Source organism: Sus scrofa, chromosome 10, assembly GCF_054392235.1.
Source record: "Sus scrofa isolate SSC_HxYL_T2T_F1_AM1 chromosome 10, Sscrofa_HxYL_maternal_Yorkshire_Landrace_v2.0, whole genome shotgun sequence".
Taxonomy (NCBI): Eukaryota; Metazoa; Chordata; class Mammalia; order Artiodactyla; family Suidae; genus Sus; species Sus scrofa.
In genome coordinates this window covers 95,512,501-95,538,223 of record NC_139392.1, presented here as the reverse complement: position 1 = coordinate 95,538,223, position 25,723 = coordinate 95,512,501, and the positions used below count along the sequence as shown (strand labels likewise).

The 25,723-nt window shown below is 55.7% G+C and overlaps 1 protein-coding gene across 4 annotated transcripts in view; it reads right to left on the bottom strand.

Moving 5' to 3' along the window:
* DIP2C (disco interacting protein 2 homolog C) overlaps positions 1-25,723 on the bottom strand; it is a 380,657-nt gene that overhangs the window by 300,897 nt on the left and 54,037 nt on the right. The gene's annotated exons all lie outside the window — the stretch shown is intronic.

The window sequence follows — 25,723 nt, the reverse complement described above, 5'->3', positions numbered from 1 at the left end:
CAGTAAGATGGGTGGGTCAACACCGACTAGGTAATGAGCACCTTCACGTGCAGCACAAACGGGAAACACGGGGCGGTTTCCGGCCGACTGACGCCACGCAGCGGGCCTTCTGCAGGAAGGACAGACAGACCCTCGAGGTGCTGGATCCCGAGAACAACGCTGCGACACCCGGAGAGGAACGACACTGGGAGCAAACCAGCAGCCCGGGCCGGCCGCCCGGAGGCCTCCCGGTCCACGAACGACCGGGCTCGGTGTTGGGACAGGAGCAAGGGGTTCCTACTGCTGGGGAAAGCATCGAACTAGCGCACAAAATAAGGGGTTAAAGTAGCGCCGAGCTCCCGCAGACACACCGCAACACCGCCCAGGGCCCTGGCACCACGCCAGCTCTGTCGCCCAGCCCTTCCGGTGCTGGAAGGAGCCCCACGCCGACCATCTCTTGGTGTCGAGGCCCCACTGCCTCTTTCAACCCCAGAGGTTCAGGGACGGGCTCGAGCGCTGCCTCCCCTGCAGCACCCACACCCCCCCACCGCGTTACCGACAACACTGGCTCCGCCGCATGCGCATCCAGATTAAACAGGATGCCTCACGCCCTGACTGGTAAAGTTACCGCAGTCTTTAAACGAATTCAGAGCCAGAAAGGAGCTCCTGTCTACTCCTGAGTAGCACTCAGTTCCTGTGAGTTAGGGTTATTATGTTTCGTGTCTTTGCCTTCGAAGTACCAGAAATCAAATTTAAAACAGGAGTTCCTGTGTGGCTCAGTGGGTTAAGCACCTGGCCTTGTCACTGCAGTAGCTCAGGTTGCAGCTGTGGTGTGGGCTTGATCCTTGGCCCAGGAACTTCTGACGCCACGATCGCGGCCATAAAACAAACAGAAAACCCCACCAGGTACGAATACACTGAATGCGCCCAGCTTTTCACACGTGCTGGATGAAGTGGATGAAGGGGGTGACAGACGAGAAGGAATTGACTCCCGTGACCCAAGAATCCGACTCCTTTGGGAAACTGGACCTAAAACGGAACAAACATTGGGCATCGCGGAAGCGGCCAAGCGTGGCCAGCACTGCTCATCCTCCTGAGGTCTGGAGGTTCGGACCTAGTGCCTGAGCGATGACATCTGTGGGGAGGGGTCCCTGTCACCCCTCTGGACCCTGGAGGAGAGGTGGTGGTGGGAAACCAATGCCATCCTGCCCCTCCTGCTCAACCTCGTCTGGATGGTGCATTGCCTCCAGCGCCCCAGGCTTTGTCTAATTCTGGGGGCTCAGTGCCCAGAACCAGCCCCCTGGTCACCTCTGCTCCGGCCCCGAGGTCATCTGCAGGCCTCTGAGGAGGACAGCGCACACACAGAAACTGAGGAGCCAGAAGAAAACAGCCTCCCCACTGGCTGGATCCACCAGGACCTGCAGCTGTCCTGGTCTCCTCATTGCCCCCTAATTACACCTCAGTCACGGAACCTCTCAAAGGGACCCACGAAAACTGTCCACAGGTGGCAATTAAGGCTCGAGCTGAATGAAGTGTCGGTTCTTACCTTTCACTTGTCAAGATCAACATGCACGGCAACAGGGGCTCTGAGCCCATCATCACTAGAAAGGACATAATTAGCTCCGTTTACACAAATCCTGCAGGTGCTGTTCCATTCTTGGTATAACTTGTAAACCAGCCTCCCACCCACCCCATCTTTTAAAACTAGTTTCCTGGCTACATTTTTCTCAACAGAAGCACCAGTTACCCAGGTGGAGGACAAATGACCACACTTAAATAATAACAGCTATTGCTGTTGTTGTTGTTGCTGTTGCTGCTGCTGCTGCTGCTGCTGCTGCTGCTGCTGCTGCTGCTGCTGCTGTTGTCATTATGTCCAGGCCCATGGCATGCAGACATTCCCAGGCCAGGGACTGAACCAGAGCCACAGCAGTGGCAACGCCGAATCCTTAACCACTAGGCCACCACAGAACTCCTAAATGTGTTTTTAATGCCATCAGTTTGCACAGAAGCTTCCAAATACCCAGCTGATTTGAGCCTTGTAAATAAAGTCATGCTGGTAACTGAACAAAACTTCCCTTTTCATGTATTTACCTTCTGAGTTAGATGAAAGCGCGAAGTCTACGAAACAGACATCGGGGGACTCTCAAATAAAAGCAAGGTTGCAAGAGCCCCTCCTCCACTCCCGTCTCTCTGCCCACTGGACGTTCCACTTGGGATGCTCCACAGCCTCAAACACAACTTCCCCCAAACGAAACTCACCAGCCCCTCAGTGCCTTCCCGATCCCTCCCTCCTCCCAGCTGCCCTTTGGGAACTACACCATCGTCCAACCAACCCTCCCACTTCGGAAAACTGATTCATCACCATTCTTTTCTAAGACCTTCAAGTCACCACCAATGACCATTAATTTCACCTCCTAAGCATCTCTCAGCCCACACCCTCCCCCCAACTCATGCCTTCATCATCTCTTGCCTAGTTTATTTCAGAAATCTACTATTCATGACCACCCTGAAGGCAGGATTTAAACTCTGAAATAACCGTTTACTATTTGTAAGTCTCCAAATAATACATGCTGGAGACGGTGTAGAGAAAAGGGAACCCGCCTACGCTGTTGATGGGAATGCAAACTTGTGCAGCCACCATGGAGCACAGCACGGAGGTTCCTTTAAAAATTAAAGATAGAGTTGCCATATAATCTAGCAATCCCACTCCTGAGCATCCATGTGGAAAAGACAAAAACTCTAATTCAAAAAGATACGTGCACCCCGATTATTCGCAGCAGCACTTTCACAACAGCCAAGACACAGAAGCAACCCAAATGTCCCTCAACAGAGGAATGGATAAAGAAGGTGATATATACACAACGGAATACAACTCAGCCATAAAAGTATAATGCAATAATGCTGTTTCAGCAACATGGGCAGACCCAGAGATTATCACACTAAGTGAAGTAAGTCAGACAGAGAAAGACATATACCATATGATACCACTTATATGTGGAATCTAAAAAAAAAAAAAAAAAATGGTACAAGTGAACTTATTTACAAAACAGAAATAAACTCAGACATAGAAAACAAACTTATAGTTAGCAAAGGGGATAGTGGGGTTGGGGGGTAAATCAGGAGTTTGGAATTCACAGACACACACTACCCTGTATAAGTCAGATAAACAAGGACTTACGGTGGTGCACAGGGAACTACACTCAACTTGCTATAATCTATTATGGAAAAGCATCTGAAAAAGAATATAAGTATAAATATATATGTGACACCGCTGAGACCCAGCCCGCCATCCCTTGTACTGGCTCAGTTCTGCAGGGCCATCATCTTTCAGGGAGAAACGAAATGACTAATGTATAACTAAATGACTTTGCTGTACCCCTGAAACACTATAAATCAACTAGACTTCAATTTTTTTAAAAAGGGAACATTTGGAGGGAAAAAAACTATTTACTATTTGTGTTATGATCATCATAAGTCTGAAAGCCACCATTTTTGACACTTAAGCAAATTACCTTCCCCTGACCAAAGGGGAACCCTAGGCACAGCAGGCCCTGCTGTGTTAAAAGGGGCACAAACACAAGCTCCGAGAGCCAGGGTCACCGACGCTGCTGGCCTGAGGGTCGCCGGGGGGGGGGGGGGGGGGCAGGTAAGGGCTACTCCCCGGTTTCTGTACCTGCCAAAGGCCTGATGACACCGTCCCCGCTCTGAAGGGCTCCGGGGCGATCCGAGCCATCAGCATCACGGAAAATGGGAAGGTCCCATAAACAAAATACCCCCTTTTAAAATTAAACTCATTATATTAATGTAAACATTCAGTAAGTCCACCAGAGTCATAGAATAATTGGTATTAAGTTTTCCTCCTTATGCGATATATCATTTACTCGCCCATTTATTCTATGCATATTTATTCAATTATTTAAAAACTATACTTCAGGAGACACAAAGACAAGTAAGGCAGCTCCTCTGGGACAGACGACGGGCCTGCAGGTGGAAAGAGCACACTGAGGACTAAACCAGCGTAAGGGTCACAGGCTGGGTCTCAGCGGGGTCACAGCTCCCCTGCCGAGCTCGCCGTCGACAGCCTCCACCTACAGCCCTGCCAGCTCCTTCTCCAGATCCTAACTTCACCAGCACTCAATAAAGATCCAAAGGAACCAGCCCGACAAGGTCACGGACAGGAGTTGTGAGCCAGGGCAACAGCCTGCAAACAACACACTGAATGAACTCTGGGACGCTTGTCCACAAACACGGGTTCTTTTCAGGAAGCGGCCACAGGTGTCCTCCCAGCCCAAAGACCCAGCCCTTGGCACCTCCCAGGCCGCGGGCAGCATGCGGGCAGGAGCCCCCAGTGACCGGGCCACCCAGAGACAAAACGGCGCTGGTCACAAGAGCGTGAAGCACTTTACCAATTATGACCCTACAATCAATATGTGCCACCAAAATGACAACAGTAAATACGCTATTAAATGAATTTGTCTCATGATTTGCTCACAGGACACGAAACATCACAAAACCAGGCCTCCTGATGATTCCATAAGCCTCTGAATGCCCTTGCTCTGTTTCTGTCCCCTCGTGTTTTTATACCAAATAAGTCGAAGGTCAGAGGAGCAGAAAGACTATTTCTGAAGCAGCTGGGACGTCTCGAGGACAGAACTTGACCCGTAGGTACTGGCTGACCCCAGCATCGCTCCTTCTGTGCAGAAAAGACCAAGAGACAGGGAGGCAGGTCCGTGTCCCCGGGGTCACCGCTGCCCCCCACCCGCACACGCCCTGCAGGGCGGGGGGCTTCCCTCAGCCCTCGCCCCGCGGGTCACCTGAAGAGGCGGATGTGACGGCCGGTCGCCCCCCGGGAATCTCCACGCATCTGTCCAGACAGGGGGCCAAGGGTGCCGGGTGAGCCACCGCGGGAGTGAAGCCTTCTGCTCTCCCAGGAAGGAAGACAGGTCGCTCAGGCAGCCTTTCCTCGGGGACACTGGAAGGCGGCCGCAGCGACCCACAGGCCCCAGGCGAGCACGGAGACGGGCCCAGCACGAAGCCAGAGAGGACTCAGCCCATGGACGTCCTCTGCCCCGACCAAAGGCCCCCCACAAGCACACGTGCCCTCGACCCGCACCTCCCACGGCAAACACTCCAAACCGCCCCCCCAGGCTCGCTGGGATACAGTCGACGGGCGGCAGCTCCGGAGCCCACGTGTCCTCTCGTCCCCACTGTGCCCAAGACCCCACCTGTCCCAACCATTCGTCCCTCAAATGGAAAGCAGGCGGGGGCTTCTGCTTTATTTTCTCAAGTGTGGGAAGAGCCGTCCCTGCTGCCCGAAGGTGACCGCGTGCGCAGCAAAGCAAAGCACCTGCAGCCAGGCGGTGCCTCTGGAGTTTATTTTAAACTGTCACTGGCAAAATCAAAGCCCGTGGATGTTTGCCTTTCAGTCAAAGGCAGAGAAAACCCCACCGTGGGCCACCCCCGCCCCAACGCCCTGAAAGTCTCTGCATCAGAGACAAACGTGGTCCCTCGTCCCTGCTTCGTAAACTGAACTGACAAAGGCCGTGTGAAAACCAGGACCCAGAAATAAAGCAAGCGAAGAAAGGCCAGGTCGGCCCAAACTGGGCTCCAGGACCGCAGCCTCTCCCGGTTGCAAACTGAGTTCAGAGCAAAGAATCCGGACTTCCCTCCAGAGCAGACGGCTGCCTCTTCCTTCCTCCCTCGGATTCCCGCAGAAGTGAGACCTCACGGAAAGGGTTAGATTCAGAACAGGCGAAGACTTACTGGACACCACCTGAACACCATACCCAGCAAAAACAAGGGTTAAAGGAATTCACAGAAGCGTCAGCTTTTTGGAGTGCGCGTCCCCCTATTATCTGTGCCATATTCAGAAACCAGTCTGGTGAGCCAGCTCTGGGGACCTCCCCAACAGCAGAAGGACGAAGGACAGGACGGCGGGAAAGAGAGCCCTCAACAGGTCAAGACCAGACAACACCACATCAAAGCACAGTCTTACCACTGGCTTCGCAGCGGAAGGGAGGCCGCGCTGGCCAGTCCTCGCCTGCGGCCACCCGCGGGCTGCCATCAGCGGTGTCCCCTGGAGAGGGCTGAGGGACCTCCCGGGTCCTCTAACGTAGCCGCCTCAGATGACAAGGCCCGCTGTGGACAAACCAAGCCCCCACCCCAGGGGCCTTGCCTCTGTCTTTTCACACTGAAGACACATTTAGATTCTGAGCCTAAAATGCAAGATAAAAACATAGAGATGAATGGGAAGAAACTCTGGAACTTAACCTAGACTTTACCGAATACCCAACTCTAACTCATCTTCCAAAAGGAGACCCGACGAATTCAGTCTCAACTCTTTCTTAAATTTCCCTGAGTATCTAGAATAACCTAGTTCCTTTGTCCCTTTGAAACATGAATAGTCCAACAAACAGCTATTTCATTTCAGGGAAAAGGCTGAAATCATTTTTAAAGTCCCTACCACAAAGCACTTACTGTTCATCTCTCTGTGTTTTATGATAAAAGGAGGGTTCGGCTTGAAGCGTCTACAACACAGCTTTCGTTACAGAGCAATTACGTGAAAACATAAGAACATCGAGAAACACTTGGTCCAAGCGCTTAGAACCCCCAGAACAAGTCTTAACAGCAAGAGGAAAAGACAGCCCAGTGTGGATCCGTCACGATTCTGCCTCTGGCCTGCCAAAAGCCAAGGAAATGCCCCACGTCCAGCAGAAAGCCAGAAAGAGTACCCCTCGGATGAGCAGTTATTTCTGACCACTTCCCTCTGATGGCCACTGACCAACAGAGTCCGCACGTCCTGGCTTTGATTCCACTGAAACTAGGCCGAAGAGTTCACAGCTCAGGAGTGCTCCATGTGTCTTTAGAGTCCAAGTGTGGCTCTGAGAGAGGTAAACGCCTTTGAGGGAGTTCCCTGGTGGGCTAGTGGTCAGGGCTCAGCGAAACGCAGCAGCCTGGCTTCAATCCCTGGTCTGGAAACATCACGCCACTGTACGTCGAAAAAAGGAAGAAAGGGATGGAGGGAGGGAGGGGGTTAGGGAAAAAAAAAAAAAAAAAAACCTTTTATTATATGAATGAGGGCTCTAAACCTTTCCGGAATTTTCTTTAGGAGATACATCCAGAGTTTGTGTCAGCTAATTACACCCCTAAAGTTTCACTAGCCGCTGCAGCAGACATGAGGCGGAGACACATCCTCAAACTGTTCCCTGAGACCAGCTCTTTTTTTAGGGCTCACATGTGAGTGTGGTGGTTGTTTTCTGAGATGAGAGAAAGGAGTATTTTAAAAGCGTGAGTATATGTCTTTTTCATGCAAAAACAACACTCACGGTCAGAGACAGTGCTACCGATTTGCTTCACCAGGCCCCTGCTCCAATGGAGACACGGCAGGAAGATCCACTCAGGTCACCACAGAAGCGAACCCCCCCCCCAGGGGTGGGGGCTCGTTAGCCCTGCTCTGGGAAGCGGCAGGAGTCCACGTGCACCTGTGCTGCCGGGGTTCCAGCGAAGGGGCAGGGTCCAGTCTGGGTCCCCTCCAGGCTGCAAAGGGGTCACGGCACCTTCACCACCCAAGGAGTGTTTTGACGGTGCAGCTAACTTTGGGGCAAGGTGTAGACGTAGAGGAGGTCACAGAAGCAAAAAGGGGACCGTTTGATCAAACGGAATAACCCGTGTGCAGGGGCTGCCGGGCGCCTGAAGTGCAGTGCACCCGCGGCCGGCCCAGGAGACCACTGTGTATCATCTGGGCTGGGGGATCCTGAGATCACTGCCAAACCTGCTTGTCTCTCTCGGACCCACACCGACCCAAATTTCCAGGAGGAAGAGGTGAACCAGGAAAACCATGTTCGGTGAGGCCACAGGGGAGAGAGCAGCTTCCGTGCAGGAATCCAGGGGGAGGCACCAGAGCCACGAGCCGGCAGGGGAGCTGGCACAGATGGAGGGTGGACAACGGGCTCTCCAGGGCAGGCAGACAGAAAAGCCCCGAAACACGTCCGCAAGGCGTCAGCACAGTCAGCGTCACTTGGGAAATGGAGGGCTTGGTAACTCGGTGGCTTGATCATCTCTCAGCTTCTCCCAGGCGCTTTTGGTTCCTCGGTAAAACACAGCTCAGAGGACCTGGGGGTTGGAGCCAATGCTCAAGGGGGGCTGCACGTCCAGCAACTGAATCATGAGCAGAAGGTTCCAAGGTGAGGGCACGGGTAGGAATACTCCACACTGATGTCTCAGGGGAGCATTAGGATGTGGCGGCTTTTCAGGGACCTCATTTCTGCCCAGAGTGCAGAGGGGCTGGTCTGACGCAGAGATGGACGGACAGGGTCTGGTCCACCTCCCAGGGTGAGACATGGGGACACAAGGATTAGGCAGGAGCAGCTGGCCTCCAAGCTGGACGTGAGTCAGGACTCTGGGTTCGAGCCTGGCTGTGCCGCATGGGACCCTCCTGCCCTGCAGCCTAGCAATGTCCAGGAGAACACCAAGCAGAGGCAGGACCCCTCCCCACCCTCGCAGCCAACAAAGCGCCCTTGGCAGCCACAGGGCTGTGAGCCAAGCTGCCTCCTGAGCAGCACTGGGAGCTTTACTTAAGTTTTGCTGATTTGAATTTGAGGAGCCACATTGGCCAGTGGCTAAGGGCCAGCACCGACCCCCCGCACCTGCCCTCCGTGGGCGGGCTTTTCTCCTGTCCAAGGGTGAAATGCTGGGAGGAGCAAGAAGGCACGGATGGGCCAGTGGTTAAGTGCAAACAGTCACCTAAGCACTTTGGGCTACATATGGCTGGGGTTCCAGGAGGCTGGGGTTCCAGGCAGCTCCCCCGGCCCAGCCCTCAGCCCTCCTGCCCCCCAGATGCAGTAATACACACTCGTCCCCAGGACTCAGGTTAGTCTCTGCCACCCCTGCACCCAGGTCTGTAAAGACAGGAAAGAGCGATGCTCAAACAACAGGCACAGCCACGGAGAAGAGCCGGAGCCCCACAAACTCCTGTGTCTGAAGGGGCTTCACCTTTGGGGAGGAGCTGATGTGATGCTGGGCCACTGGTGGGGCAGAAGGAACACGGGGCCTCCTTCCGGGCTGAATGTCCTGTCCCCAGGACTCCCGCATGGAGGCCCGAACACCCCTGCCCCAGGCCATGGTGTCAGGAGGTGAGGCCCCTGGAAGGTGATGAGGTGACAGAGAGGGAGCCCCCAGGAGGAGGTGAGTGCCCTTGGAAAAGGAGGCCAGAGAGCTGCCGTCTGTCTCTGCCTCGGCCTGGATCTCGCTCACCCCCGGCACCCTCCCCCTGCCGCCTGCTCCCTGCGGACACGGTCAGAGGTGGCCATCCATGAACTGGGAGAACTGACCACACCAGCGCCCTCCTCTTGTCCGTCCAGCCTCCAGAAGGATGAGAAAAGTGTAGCTGGGCATTTGTTATGGCAGCCAGGCTGACAGACACCGGACGTGGCCCTGAGAGCAGGGAGGCCCCGACCCCAGCGACCCCACCTCCCCTGTGGACCCCAGGGGGTCCAAGCCAGAAGCCCTGGCTGACCAGGCTCTCGGGTACCCCTCCTGCCTTCTCTGCCTACGCTCTCATGAGAACTGGGAGAAGGTCACTTTCCGGGCAGGTCCGGGCACCATCTCCACTCTTCCTCCTCCTACCCAGCCCCAGGGCAGTGCTGCCAACGAGGGACCTCGGGCCAGCGATGACTCAGAGCCGCAAGTGCACCGCGAAGGCCTCAGTACCCCAGCTCCTCGAGCGCGCACAGCGTCCCTTTGGTCCTGCAGCCACTCAGCAGAATCGGAGGAATAACAGCCAGGACGGAGGAGCAAACTGACGGGCACCCTCGAAAGCGATCCCCGGATGCAGCTGAGTTCTGCATCCAGGATGCAACGGGATCCAGGCTTCCAGCTCCGGCCCGTGCCCCTACCCGCATCTCGCTGGGCTGAGGTTCTCCGAGGCGCATCATAAACCCCCGGGGCGTGACCTTCCTCTATGACAGCCAGCATCTCAGGGACCAGCTCTGTCAAGACGCAGCCGCGTTCAGAGTAACGGGGAAACGCCCGGCTGGAGCCCAAGCCCCTCCAAGTCCCCTCACGGGCCCTAAGGAATCGACCACTTGGTCCCCGTGTGGTTAAAAAGGAGGGCGAGCCGGTTCTTTTCGCCAATCGCCTGCTTTTCACTGACACATTTTAAATTGTAACACTGTGATTGCCACAGGATTAATCAAGCGAAATAAAAAATAGCGTCATATAAAGGTTTACCACACTCAACAATAGTTTGAAAGCACGCCTATGCTTCCAAATCCCCTCCTATTTTACATGCCAAAATGCAAATGAGAGAAGTGGAAATACTCTCAAACTTTTTAAAATCTTGCCTAGAAACGATACTCATCGTTTTTTACTTTTAAGAAGGGATTCCTTTTAGAACTACAATTGTTTGTGGTTCCAGACAGATGTTGAGGCTGGCTACTCACTTTCAATTCCATTTGAGGATGGAAAACTCAGGATACGCTTTCCAGATGGAAGGGTCCCCCTGGGCCCAGACCCCCCCAGAACACGGACAGGCAGGGGCTCCTTCCTGCCCACTCCGGCCGTTCTCTGCTGAGGCCGCCTGTCGAGTACAACACAGATGGGAGCGTGGGAAGGAGAGACTATTCTGGGGATCCCTGCGGCGGGGAGACCCCTGCACCAGGGGACAGACGGCCAGCATCTGGCGGTGAGGCGGGAAGGGCGTTTCTTTACAGGGAGGAGTCGGCAGGGCCAGGGAGAGTGGGGAGTGGGCTGCGAAGAGCCGGGTCAGACCAGGTCAGGGAGGGTCCAGGCGAGGCCCGCTGCTCCAGGGGCCCTGAGGAGGCACTGCCTGCTGCTTGGGTGCAGGGACCTGCAGGAGATGGAAGCTAACATTCTGCTCCCTGATTGGTGCGGGGAGCAGCCAGCGCAGCACCTTGGACCTGGGAGGGTCTGAGTGGGCTCTGTCCCAAGGACACAGGGCTTCGGAGCCTTCCCAGGTCTCGAGGAAGGGGGTTCTCTGCAGCAAGCAAAGGGCACAGGGGATCCCTCAGATACCCTCCCTGGTAAGACACAGGACTTGGGAGAACCCAGGGGTCAGCCGCCAAGGTCTGTGCAGTCTGGACCCACTGAGGTCTGGGAGTTCCTGCACTGGCCCAGCTCACCGTTCTGCAGCAGACACACGACCGCGACGGCCCTGCCGCAGGAACAGCGCGTCGCCTCTCGCTGTGTCTCAATGGACCAGAGAGCTTCACGGAAACCCCACAGAGATGCTCAGGAATCCCCTGCAGCGGGACAGGTCAGCCGAGACGACCCCGGCTGGACCAGCTGCCCCGTGAGAGGAGCGTGGGCGGCACTGCTTCTGGAGGCCACTTTCCACCCCCGGTGATGGCAGCAGTGGCAGTGACAAAACCTGGCAGGCAGCTGCAGGGGTGCAGAACATGGCCCGTAAGGGCCCCTCGCTCAGGAGCAGTAGCCGAGAACCTGCCCTAACGCTGCGAAGCAGAACCAACCTGCCCCAGGGAGGCGCTTTCACCCAGTGTGCCTGAGAAAATGTCCTGTGTTCACATTTAAGTTCCAACATGTCAGCAAATGACGAAACCTATGTGAACGTGATTCATACAAAGCACACAAACCAGTGAAGTAAGAACTTCAACCAAGTGCACATCTCCCGTACCCCAATGCTCAGACGGGGATTCACGCCGGCCCGGGCCTCTTCTGTCTCCGGTATCACTTTAATTCCTTAGCCTCACAAACACGCAAGACGCGTCCCAAGCGAGATCCGAACACGTGTTTCCAACACAACACATGTTATTAACAAGACCAGACGACGCGGCTGTGACGCTGGTTTTTTTTAAGGCCCAAGGATGCAAAGAAGACACACTACTTTCCACATGTCTCTTCCACTGCAGAGGAAGCCTTTCTTCTCTCCCAGAAACCACCTCACACTGTAATTTGGGGCGCTCGGAAAGGTGGATACAACCTGGGATCTTCTAAAACAGAGGCGACAACTACAAATACCATAAAATTCCCAGAATTATAAAGATAAATGAATAAATCTCGCAGAGGCAATGAACAGGAACACTGTACCACATTATCACAAATCCAGTGGCTTCGGAACCAGAAATGTCTCCCTCAGCTGTGGGGGCCCGAGGTCTCGTGGACCCCGTGGTGTGGGCAGGGCTGGCTCCTCCCGAGGCCTCGGCATGGGGGGGGGTCTGTGCCTGACTCACTCCAGCGTCTGCAGAGGCCCCGCAGCACCCTAGCCTCTGCCCCCTGCACACCTGCTTCTCTGACAGACCCCCCTCCTCCCATGAGGACCCTGGGACGATGCTGGCCCCCCCAGATAATCCAGGCGTCGCCCATGTGGCATCCTTAATTTCGTCACCCTCTGCCATGGGTGGTGACACGGTCTCACTGGGGACCAGGACAGTGTATATCGGCGGGGGCATTACTCTGCCAAACATAAGCCTAACAGGTAAAAATCACTTAGGGAATGTCTGCGGTTACTTTTCTATTTAACTTTTGCATTTAGGACCCAAATATCACATCACATGAACAACTAACTGCACAGCCATAGGATGTCACCCAATATAACTTAAAAAAAATCAAACAACAAGTACTGAGTGTCCAGCGTCTTTCCAGAGCTGCCTAGTGGGATGGAGAGCATGCACATGTTACACACATGCACACAAGTGTACACACAGAGACACACACACACGTACACACAAGGCACACATACAAAGACACAGAGACACACGCATGCACACACACACGCACAAACACACAAACACACCCACGTACACACACGTGCACACAGAAACACATGCATGCACACGAAGATACAGAGACACACCCACGTACACACAGGCACACAGAGAAACCCAGAGACCCACATGCAAACCCGCAAATGTTTAAAATCAAATATAAAAAGCCTTCGACTTCAGTATTCTTATTAAATACTATTACAATAAAAGAGTCTCTTGATTACATAAATTTTTTTAGCTTGGGGTTTCGTTTTTCTTTTCAAAGTAACCATTCCCCCCAAAAAAAGACTCCTCCATAATCTCAGAGTTCATTCCCTCCACAGAAAGGTGCGCTAAAGAAAAAACAACTCCTTAGATGACACGGGGGCCGCCAGGCCTGGGCCAAGCACGCTGGCGGCAGGAAAAGCGCAGGGCCTCGCCGAGGACAGGGCCAGGAGGTCTGGGTTCCCTCCTCGCCGCGTGGGCTTGCTGCTCTTCCGACATGGCCTCGGGTCCAGTCTCTTACAAAAACGAGAGATCAGGCAAACAGAAGACCGGCGACATCGGAAGAATCTGCGAACCACATGTGAAGCAAGAGCCACGGACAACGAGCCTCGGACACAGCACACAGTGGGGAGGCCTGGGCGGCGGCTCGGAGCCTTACAGACGCGCTGCCTGCACCTGCCGCGGGGCGGCCCCGCGCTCTCTCCAGCCCAGACCCCTCGCGCTGTTTCCCGGGAACCACGACCTCAGTCGCCAGGCTTCAAACCCAAGCCGTGTTTCCCATCAAGATGGGACTGGGGGCAGGACAGCAGAATTTCCACACCCACACGACGACTGGCTTCGGGCGTCTTGGGGAGGCACGAGGATCCCAGCTTCTTCATTTCACAGGGTTCCAGAATCTCCTGAACCATCCTTTCAGTGTGCACTCAGGAGTCCTTGCCAAATCCAGTAAGGCCTAAATTCCTCGCCAAAAAACCAAAACATGGCCACAGACAACAAGATCGACGGAGGCCCTGGTCTAAATACACAAGCTGTACTTGTGCAAGGCTGGTCTGGCGGCAAATGTGCAGCGGAAACTAGAAACCGTGCAACTTCTTTACCCTCACTTTGAACTTGACTGTAAGGCTGTCCTGAATCAAGCCTCACGTGTCTGAAGTGCGATGTGTGTGACTTCACTGCTCACCTCTGTTTGCAGTACTGACCCCTCGACGACTAACCACAGTCCACCGAGACTTGCCAGGCATGTGACCAGGCACAAACCAGCAATGACGACGCACTAAAAATGCCTTCTCGAGCGTTTCTATCATGCTGACACGGTCCTAACCAAACGAGGAGGCTCGGGGTCTACACAGGGCCCAGCCAAGCCCCCTCCGTCCCCCGTCCAAACCCAAGAACCGGCAGGGGAGTCGCTGAACCCACACCCACAGCGGCTCACAGCCCCCGAGGCTGCGCCCCCTCCTCAAGAGCACATCGTCCACTGGACCCTCCGAGTTTTGAGTTTCATTTGTGAAAGGCCCCCACCCTACGGTGAAAAAGCAACCACTCCCCGCCAGCCCCCGGGGCACCCCTGGGCCTGCATCCCGGGGCTGCAGCGGAAGGACCCTCGCCCGCCTCACGCCCGGGGGCTGCGGGCCTGGGAAGCGCGCCTGCGGGAGTGAAGCACGTGGAGGCCAAGTCCCAGGCCTCGTTTGCTCCGTCCCGATCCCTAAAGGGTCTCTTCGGCAGGAACGCCTTCTACGTGCGGAAGTCAGACCTGCCCGTCGCAGCCTCAGCGGGTAGGACTCTGAGCCCCCAGCCCCAGCCCCCGGGCTCCATCCCGGGTTCGGGGGATCCCTGCAGCCAACCCCAGCCCCCTCCCCTCTGGATCTGGAGTTCCCGCTAATCAGGACGAGGGTTCTGCTGCCTAAGGATCCGCCAAACCCCCTAAAGAAGAACGTTCGTAAGCTCAGAACCAGACCCATCCCCAACCCTGGGAAACGCGCGCGGCCACACGCAGGGACCCCTGACTTGTCGTCCCAGTCAGCCGCACCCGGGCAGAAGCCGGAAGAGCTTTATCGCGGAACCAGGTGAGAGGCTGAGGGCTGCTTCCAGCCGCTGACAGGCAACCAGAAGACACCAGGCACCCAAACCACCACCTTCCAGACTCGGGGACATGTGGAGCCACGACCACACCTCCACACACACGTGCCAGAGGGGACCTGCCCAGGGCCAGGCCGGGCACGGAGCAGGCCTACGGCGTCCCACACACTCTGACTGGCTCCTCTACCCCAGGGACGAGGGCACGCGGCCTAAGACCGCCGGCTCTGGAGCCGGGCTGTGCTCCAGGCGGCCGTGAAGATGCCAGCAGCCGAGCCGACCCGCCGCTGGCTCGTCGACTTGGATGCTCGGCTCGGGGACACGGCGGGTCTCCACCTCGAACCTGTCTGACCACCTGACCCAGGAAAGCAGGCACTTGTTCCCCGAGCTGAGACGGAAGCCTAGACAGGATCACTGCGAAGACACGCCTGAGAGTGGGTGACCCCAGAACCGGCCAGCCGGAGACGGAGCGCATTCCACCACGCACGCGTCTGCGATGGCGCGAGGCCGTCTGCACAGCGCTGCCGTCTTCAGCAGAGACGGGGGAGGCTCGGGCCCGAGTGACGCCTGCGGCCCTCGCCATCCAAGAGAGCCTGAGCACCCTGCAGGCTCCGGGTCAGTGAGCCCCCAGCCGCCCTCGCTGAGACGCAGGAGCCCGCAGCGACGCAGGGACCCTCACGCAGTCCCAGGGTGAGTCCCGCGGGGGCTGGGCTCACAAACAGCCCCCAGTGCCCCGCAGGAAGGAACACAAGCGCTCACCCGCAGAGCTGACAGGCCTCCCTCCCCAGACCGGAGGGAGACGCCCTCCACCCCCGAATCTCCACCCTGAGTCTGCACGCTGAGAGCCGACTCTCCGCAGGTGCAGCTCCGCGCCTCCCGCTGCGTGTTCTCCTGCGAACGCCACAGAGGGCTCCGCCTGCGGAAGACGCGGGAGAAGCCCGCCCGCATCATTCCCTACGGTCATCCTCACACGGACAATTGGCTACCCCACGGCGCAGCGCCACAGCAAGAGGGTGATTAACCTGTTCCCCTAAACCCTAACGCCTTCCAACCAGAAAGCCGAGGCGCGAGCCTTGCGCGAAACTCCTTCCCCTCCCCCTTTGCTGTCTGAGTCACAGCACCGAAGCGACAGTGCATCACGCAAGGGAAGGGTGAGACACCCGGCTGTCCTGACTCACGGCTCTCAATTTGTTGGAGAACAGCTAAAAATATGGAGCCAATAACGACCGGAACCCATGCAACAGCCTCCCCGCACCCCGAGCTCCGTCCAAGCACCCCCGCAGCCTCCTCACTGAGCTCTCCTCCGGGCAAAAGGCGAGTCTGTCCCCCATGGGAGGGGGCTGGAGGGGGGGCCAGAGGGAGGACCCGGAAGAGACTAAAACAACCAAAGGTGTTCACACCTACAGCTCAGCAGATAAAATGATGTGGTGTTTCTTCCAAGAACTGCTCATTCCGGCATCTGAGTTATGTGTCTGCCAGACAGAAGGGCTGGCGCCCTGTGGCCCGGGGACAGCGGGAGGAAAGTCAAGGCCAAATGGTTCCCCGGGTTTAGTTCTTGGCCAGGCTGGGCCAGGCAAGCAGCCACATCAGGGTCCACCGTGGACGGCCCGTATTCCCACTTCTTTTAATCATTACCACTGTTTCCAGCTCATGATCACTGGAAGGGACTTAACAGCAGCTAATTAAGGCCACTGCACCATCCGCTACACAGTCACAAGGACACACATTCCCACTGAAAGTGGACTTTATCCCAGGAACTGGGGCCTGGAAACGGAGTCCGGCGGGCTCTTCCTCCCGCTCCCTCGGGCCACCAGCCCTGGAGGGGGGGGCCGGCCCCTCACTCTGTGACGCGTCTGGGTCTGACCTTGGCCTCCAGCCCCTGCCTTCCTCCAGCCTAAGACACACAGGGACTTTTCTCAACAGATGGCCAGGAAGCCTGGGTGTTCCAAACCAGTGGCTGCAACCCGAGTCGTCCAGCCCACGGCACTCTGACAACTACTGAGACCAGGAAAGCTGCTCAGCAACTGATTCCAGGAACGCTCACTTCAAAGGCACAAAGGTCTGAGTTCAAAGCAGCGACTGCACATCTTACGCGCATGATGCGGCGACTGCAGGAACCAGTGCTGAGCCTCACCTGTGTGCACGATGCGCGATTGACATAGCAGGGAAGCGCCGTTCTCCCCCAATGTGGACGGCGGGACCCGCCACCGTGTTCCTGGAAACTCCCCAAGACCAAGACGGGGCGCGGCCAGGGGCGAACCGTACTGCCCGCCGCCCCCGTGAAGCCCCTGACGTCAACAGGCAGCGAGGAGAGCAGCTCGGGGCGGCGGGCCGCTGTCGTGGGCGCCACCAGCCTTCCGTCCAGGCGCCCTCCTCTGCCCCCCGCCAGCCAGCAGCGCTTCCAAGAAGACAGAAACGTGCCAGGTCTGCTCGGTCGGAACAGAAGCCAGCGGTCACGTGGGGGAAGTGTGACTCCAGGACAGGACTTCCAATTAATAAACGTCTTCAACTGCATTTCACTCAATTCACGTAATTAAAAGCTGTGGCTACTGGCTGCCAGAGTGCACATCGGAGGCTGAGGGGGGAATGCGCCCCGAAGCTCCTGACCCGTGATCAGAAAATCACCTCGGTAACCTGGACAAGAGGGACCGTGGAAAGAACTTGGTCTCCGGAGCCAGACGGACCCGGCCGTGACCCCCTGCGCTAGATGGGTGACCGCCAGCATCTGCCTTCTCCGCCAAAAGAGGCGATAACGCCCACCTGGACAGGTGGCAGAACAGAGATGAGAGGCTGGCCCAGACGGCCCAGTGTCCCTCAGGAAAGCGGGCTCTCCCGCAGAGGGGTCCCCTCCAGGAAAGGGGAGCACAGGGTCAGAGCTGCCGCTGGGCTCCTTCCGCCAGCATCCAGGGACAACAATAGACATTGCGTGTGTGCCATCTGCTCCGTCCTTCAGGAGAAATCACCAGCACAGCCATTAAAAAGGAGACCTCGAGTGGCATGTGTCTCTGATCTGACCCCCAGGACCACACGGCCACCTGCGGGGCCTGGAGACTCGCGGGTATCCTCGTAGGGCCGGTCATGTGTGACGGAGAACAGGTCCCTGGGCTGAGGGTCTGTCTCCTCAGGCACGTTTAACTCACTGAGCGATCAGTGAAGCATCAAGGTCACCTACCCACAACCACAGAGGGAAGTAAGGGCACCGTGTCACCAAACGTCCATTCTCCAAGACATGCCTCCTGCCCTCACGCACACGTTCATAAAATGTCCATTTACTGGGGATGCTGCGAGAGGCAGCTGAGAGCCGCCGTCCCCGGCTCGCGCTCCCGCTGGAACCCTGGACCCACCTGGACCATCACCGACAGCTTTTACCTGTGGAGCAAACATCCACTTGGCAGAGTTCCTGGTTTAGGGTTGAAAATCCGTGCCATGCACCAGGGTACACCACCCTCCAAACGGCAGGGGTGTGCCTCACATCCCATCACCCAAAAAGGCTCTTGGAAGGAAACCTACCAAATGCCACCACGTGCTCTCCTTCCAGGCTCATTACTTTCTGTCACCGGTGGAGGCACAGCTCCACACAGTTTCATGGCCACATGAAAGGTGCAGGGTCAAGGGGACGCAGCTCCGGGTGGAGCTCCTGCAGCGCCAGCGTTCTCTTCTTCCGGGGCATCCCGAAGGCTGCCAAGAAACGGCGCGGGCCCGTCTCCCTCCTCAGTCACGTCCCCCCACCACTCTGTCTGCCCCCCAGTTACAGGCTTTCATGGGGGAAAAACGGTTCTTTTTACGTTGGTTTCAAACCAGTATGGCATTTCCAACAATTTTATCAATTAAATGATCAACGAGCAGCTTGTAATCTGGATCAAAATCTGATGCAACGCTCACAAGTAACTTGAGCCACAGTGATAGCTCCTATTTACATTACAGGTGAAAACCTGACCTCCTCTCCGTAGAGCAGTCACGGAACCACTTTCGTACCCAAACCAGCTCTTCGAGCCATAAGAGCATGTTCAGTCAATTACTTTGCTTCCCTTACAAAAGATTTTTTCCTTTTCCAGCGTGGACTTTGAAACCTGTGGCCATGGGAGGAAATGCCCTAAGTCCATACTCCTGAGTCGGCCTGAGTCCCTCCTCCTCAGACCAGAGCAACGTGAGGCCCCCCTGAGCATCCTGGTGGCGAGCCCCCCCATCAGAGGAAAGCAGCACGGAAGCCACACACTGGACCAGGGACAAGCCTGGAAGCAAGCTGGAGGCACAGAAACAACCTCCCCCTGTGCCACCCACGCAGATGCCCCTCGGGGTGGCTCTGGGATTGGGGGGGTCACACATGTTAAGGGGGCGGTGCTGAGCCTGCCAGGATGGGCACTCGGCCAGTGGGAATTCCCTCCTGTGAGGTAGCAGTTCACCAGGGGACAGGTCAGAACCACCCCCTGTCTTCTCCAAGTCAGGCACGGGGAGGTGTGGTGTTGCCTAAGAATCTGCATTTTACTGTGATTCTACAGACAAGAAGCCTGACGCCATGGATAAAAGGCCCCCCAGCCCCGGGCTGGCTTCGCGGATCTCCACAGGCGGAAAGGAGAGGATTCCAGTATTAGACCACAACTGGGGGCAGGGGGATGGGAGGCAAAGCTGGAGGAGACGAGGGCGACACCACAGCTCCTGCGCTCCGAGGCCCCAAGGAGGGGCAGAGCCGAGGGGAAAGATGCACCTGCCAGCCAGGGGGTCAGAAGGTCCCCCGAAACTGAGTAACAAATTGCTGAAGGCCAGGGGTGGGCAGCCTGAGCACAGAGCCGGGCCCTCCCTCCACTCTCAGACCCTCTGCAGCTCGCTCCTGGGCCCTCTGGAGCAGGCAGAGGGGAACAGGGGTCTGCAGAGGGGCTGCCGCTCCTGCAGGGGAGCCTGGAGAGGAGAGGCAGCACCCCCGCCCCGACAGGACAGCGCCTTCAGCCCCTGGGGGTGGGGGAGCTACCTGGACAAAGCCCACTGTCCCTGGAGGAAGGGAGAGAAAATCCCTCCACTCCCAGAGAAGAGACAAAACTGTCTGCTGCCAGCACGGATAGAGCTGGCTGACGGGAGGAAAGGGCAGGGTCACCCAGAAAGCCCCACTTTCCCCTAGAGCCGGGGGCTGGGGCTGGGCCGGGCCAGGAGGACCCTTTCTCCCGTGACCACTGGGAAGCACCAGGCAGCAAGGACCCGCACCTCCCAGGGCAGGGCTGGGCACAGAGAGGCACACCTGGCCTGAGCCGAGGCTGCACGATGCTGAGAACGACTCCAGCAACCTCAGCCTAGGCAGGAGGTGGGACCAGGGGATTTGAGGGCAACTCTAAGTGCAAGCTCCAATCACAGCCACACCCTGACAGGTGGATGCAGCCTCCCAGCAGGGACTCAGCAGGGATGTGGGGCCATTTCCAACATAAGCACCCTAACCTCAGTCTCTGCTCTCCTAGGCTGGTGTCAGGTAGCCAGTCAAAACACACGAGAACACAAAGAAAGCAAGAAAAACCCACTGTCGACAGACAAAGCAACCCACAGAACCAGACTCAGAGATGACTCAGATGTAAGAGCTATCAGGCTGCGAAGTTTCCAAAATCATGATTAAAGGCTGCAGCGGAAAATGAGGCAACACGTTTGAGGAGACGAGGAACTTCGGCAGAGAGGACGAAACGACGAGCAAAGTCAAATGTCAATTCAAACAAAGAGGAAACCACAGTAACAGAGGAAGAATGCCCTCAACGGGCGCATCAGGACACTCGACCCAAGTGAGCGGGGAAATCAGTGACCTTGAAGAGAGGTCAATAGTTACCCAACTTGAAACATAAAGAGGAAAAAAAAGTGGATGAAAGAACCAGAACACAGCATCCACAGGCTGATAGACAATCTCCAAAAGTCTAAGAGAAGGAAAAGAGAGGGCAAACAGGGAGAAGAAACTCTGAAGAAATAACAACAAAGAATTTCCAAAATTAATGAAAGACATAAAGCCACAAATTCCAGAAGCTCAGAGAATCCTGATCAAGATCAACCTAGCCCTTATTGGGCTGATTCTCAAAAGCAAGATATTCGGAGTTCCCATCGTGGCTCAGTGGTTAACGAATCCGACTAGGAACCATGAGGTTGCGGGTTCGGTCCCTGCCCTTGCTCAGTGGGTTAACAATCTGGCGTTGCCGTGAGCTGTGGTGTAGGTTGCAGACGCGGCTCGGATCCCGCGTTGCTGTGGCTCTGGCGTAGGCCGGTGGCTACAGCTCCGATTCAACCCCTAGCCTGGGAACCTCCATATGCCGCGGGAGCGGCCCAAAGAAATAGCAAAAAAAAAAAAAAAAAAAAAAAAAAGCAAGATATTCCACTCCAGGGAGACATGTCAGAATTAGCCAGAGAGCCTTTTAAAACTATACACATCCTAGGTTCCTTTTGCAAAACAACAACCAAAAAAAAGGAAGAAAAAGAAAACCATCTCTGTCCTTCCAATACGTTGGAGCAGGGAGAAAATGGCTCAAAATCATTTACTTTGATCTAGTCAATTCAAGCGTTTTGAAACAGTTAAGAACATATCGATGACTCATCATAGGCAGACACAAGTAAAATCAACAAAAATATATTTAGTGGCTACATCTAAGGAGGAAGACATTTTTTAAAAATCTAGGAGGCTTCCCATGATAATAATTTTTAAAGCCATTTGTTACCATGCACGAGCAGAGTTCAAGAACCTCACTTCAAAGGAAGGCATGACACTAGACTCGCAGATGCCTGGGTTGGATTTGCTCATCTCAACTGTTCACGTTAGGATGACGTGTTCATCCCAATCATTCTGAAGGAGAGCGCAAGAGCTTCCTAGATTTTGGCAAACTTGACTGACCACTGGTGACAAGAGACATTCACTCCCCAAGCAAACACAGACACAACCTCATCAAAGCCACCAATGACACGTGGTGGCTGAGTCAATGGACACTTGACCCAAACCTTCTTCCCCCATTTCTCCGCCCTAAGTGCATTCCAGCGTCACCCCCAGACTCTCCCACCATGTCAGCGGTCACGCAGAGGCATGTGCCTTGTGAAACGAGTTCTCTCCAGCTGCACTTCTCTCCCAGGTGACTCTCCTGTCCGCGAACCTCAGCCCTCCCTCCCTGCCCTTCTTCCCTCTTATCCAAACCAGCAGCCTGGTTTCACCCCAGACCCCAGCTCGCCTCCCCTACTCTACGCAGCCATCAGGCCAGCAGCTTTGCCTTCCTTGTGCTCTCAAGCATTTTGTTCCATCCGTCCCCACAAGTACAAACCACTTTGGTTACCTTCCTGTCACCTGAGGTACAAAAGGAGCCCCCAAGCCTGGCAGCCTCCCGCCCAGCCAAAGGCTCTGGGGTCATGACCTGCTCTGAGACTAGTCCTGCCACTAACCAGCGGGGTGACCTTCAACCCCCCTCGGGTACCGCAAATGTCAAATGGAAACAAGAATCAAGCCTCCCTCCAAGGGTTTTGTGAGGATCTTGGGCAGCCCAGCAGGTGCCAGCAACTCAAGTGCAAATCCGACTGTGACTTCTCTGATGGACCCCACCCCCACCCCCCGCACCATCCAACACAACCCACAGCACCCAGCAAGCAGGACAACTGCCCGTGAGCCCTCCATCTACACGAGCCCTCCCGTGCCCCAGTCCTCACACCACACACTGACCCGCTGCCACCTGGCCGCCACTCCCCGACAGAGCTCTCCCCTCCAGCTCTGGTGCTGAAAGCACTCTCCCTCTATGGAAAAAAAAAACCACCTCTTCCCAAGTGGGCTTGTCTATTTGTCCTTAATGCACTGATGCCACTTTTTGTGAAGAGTTTCCTTAGAGCAGTTTCAGTTCACAGCAACATTGAAAGGAAGGCAGAGAGATTTCCTATATCCGTAGCCCTCAAAAGCTCCCCAGCAGATGGGACATTTGTCACAGTGATGAACCGACACTGACGCAGCATCATCGCCCAGAGTCCACAGACGACGTGAGGGCCACTCTGTGTTGTCCAGTCTGTGGGTTCTGACGAAGGTAGACTGCGACATACCCACCACGATAGTGTCCCACAGAGAAGTCCCACTGCCCTAGAACCCTCTGTGCTGCCCAGTCATCCCTCCCTGCGCCCCCCCCCACCCCGCCCCCCATGCCTGGCAACCGCTGATCTTTTTACTGTCTCCACAGCTGGGCCTTTTCCAGTGTCACAGAGCTGGAATCACACACTGTGTAGCCTTTTCAGATGGGCTTCTTCCGCTAAGTACTTGCATTTAGGGCTCCTCGTGTCTTTCCATGGCTTGACAGCTGCTTTCTTCCTTCACCAGGTAACGTACAACTGTCTGCAGACACACGGTTCATTTATCCACTCATCCTGAAGGACAGACATCCTGGTTGCCTCTACCTTTTCACAATTATGCACAAAGCTGCTATAAACATCCCTGCATAGGTTTTTGTGTGTAAGTAAGTTTTCAGCTCCCTCCGGTAAATACCAAGGAGTGCGACTGCAGGATCTTACGATGAAGGTGCATAATTTAGTTTGGTAAGAAACCACCACACTGTCTTCCAAACTGCCTGCACTGTGCTGCGTCCCCAGCAGAAGTGACTCAGAGTTCCTACGGCTCCACATCCTCACCAGCATCTGGTGATACCAGCATTCTGGATTCTGCCCATTCTAGCGGGCGTGCAGTGGTACGAATTCCACTCTTGAAGAAATGCGCTTTGCTTTCAAGCACAGCAGTGGTATAATGCAGGAACAGTGTTGAGTAGCCTCGTGGCTCCAGGAAGACGGGGAACCCACCACCTCACTCTGCAGCGGGCATGCAAACCCTGCATCATGTATGTCTCAGCTGAGAGTCTAAGTTTTTTCAAAAATCCTAACACTTTGTTTTAAAATACTGACATTTTCTTTGTGCACGAGATGCCAGAATTTGACAAGGAAAGCAAACAACTTCAATTGTTTAATCCAGTGCCGACAGTGTATAAGTTACAAATTGGCCAAATAGTAAGGTTTTATGCATTTTTAAAAAATTGGTAACACTTTTGCTATGTATATTCTGGTATCCAAATGCTGCATTTACATAAATCGCAACTATCCCTTTGAGAAAAAAGTTATTTCTGGTGTGAGATGAGGAAAAGAAATCCTCTGAGCTGAGCCCTGGCAGACTTGTGGGCTGGTAAAGGCAGATGGCACATTGGCTGAGACAAGAAGCAACGCAGCCGCAGACTCACCCAGACCCCTCACCTGTGCCTCGCCCTAGCTGCTCACATGCTCACGTGCCCTGCATGCTGCTGCTGCTTGCATTGCAAACAGCCCTAGGAGGTGCAGGTTCCCGCCCCAAATGAAAAGTACCATCACATGGGTTTAAGCTGCAGCACTCATGTGGCGGATCCTGAGACCATAAATTATGTGTATCTACAGCCATGGGTCCTGAATAAGGAGTTTTAACTCACTGCAGTCTGCTCGCTTTTTTGCAACTAAGTTCAAAGACTGTCACTCAGTTACAGATTTCAAAACCATGGAATAACTCAGGATTTGGGGAGCAAAGCCTCTTGGGATGATTATCAGCATGGAGAGCACGTTGCAGGGTGGCTGCCTGTGCCCACCAGGGGCGCACCCCAGAGCCCACCAGATGCACACGCCACACACCCGCTGGGCTCCCTTCATGGGAGTCTGGACTGGCTTTTCACTTCTTCCAGAACTTGAAATCCAAAAGATCGGGCACATGTAAAAAAAACACAACATCACAAGTCCCTGGGATTTGCTTTTCCGATTCAGAATCCAATGAGGTCCTCAGAATCCACCTTAACTGTGTCCTCACCATGCCCCTCCCACCCCCGCAAAGAGGAGCAAAATCAGAGCTGAGGCGGAGCTCCTGGGCCACGTGGAAACACACCTTCTGCAGCATCGACGCCTCCGGTGGGTAAGCAAAGCAACACGACTCTTCTCCAGGTAAGATCGCTCCAGCGCTATCAGAAAGTGTGCGCGTCCTGCATCGGGAGCTTCCGCGTTCCTCAGTGTGCAGCTTAGCAGGTTCATCTCCCAGGGGCTGCAGGACATCACCGCAAAGCCAACAACTTAAACACAGGCGTCCCTGACAATTCTGGGGCCAGGAAGTCCGACGCGTCTCAGGGGCTGAAGTCCAGGCGTCCCGGGGCTGGTTCCCCGGAGGCCCCGTGCCGCTGCCATCCCAGGGCTTCCGCCTTCCACCATCCCGGCCATCGAGGCTGGGAGCGTCCTCACGTGGGGTGGCCCTGGCGCTCTGAGTTGGCTCCTCTGTCTGACCCCCGCCTGCCCTCAAGGGCACTTGTCCAGACCAGCAGGGCCCATCTCGCCTGGGCAGCAACCTCTGTCCGCTTTGCCGTGAGCCCGACACACGGGCAGGTCCTGGGGTAGGACATTGGGGGCCATCATGCTGCTGACTCGTGACAACAGATATGGCTTCAAAGTCACTCGGGTGTCCCAGCACTGGCGAGCCAGTGAACCTCGGCCGACTCAGGGCGCATCTCCCCGTCACAGACCAAAGCCTCTCTCCCAGAGCTGCTCGCGCTCCAGCGTCAAGGGTGGGACCAGGGCACCGAGGAGGGTGGGCGGCTGGGCCAGTGCCGGCCGAGGGTCAGTCCAGCAGTGCGTGTGGAACAGCCACCTGTCACCCAGCCCAAGGGCACCCGCAGTGGACAGCTCTGGCCGTCGGCCACACCCAAGGCAACCTCGGTCTCCACTGGCGAAAACCCAACACTAGACAGAAGAGACCTCTGAGGAATCCCAAAATGGACAAGCCCCAGGAGATGCTGGGCGCCCAGGCGACGGTGCCCGTGTGGCCCAGCCGCCACACGGCAGAGCTGCGAGCAGGTCACAAGCAGTCCCAGTCCCTGGACCCGGAGGTCAACCAGTGTCCCCAAGAAACTGCAATGTCCCCAACCCCACCGGACAAAGGAGCTAGCTCCTCCATGACTCGCAGGGACAGCGAGGGAGGC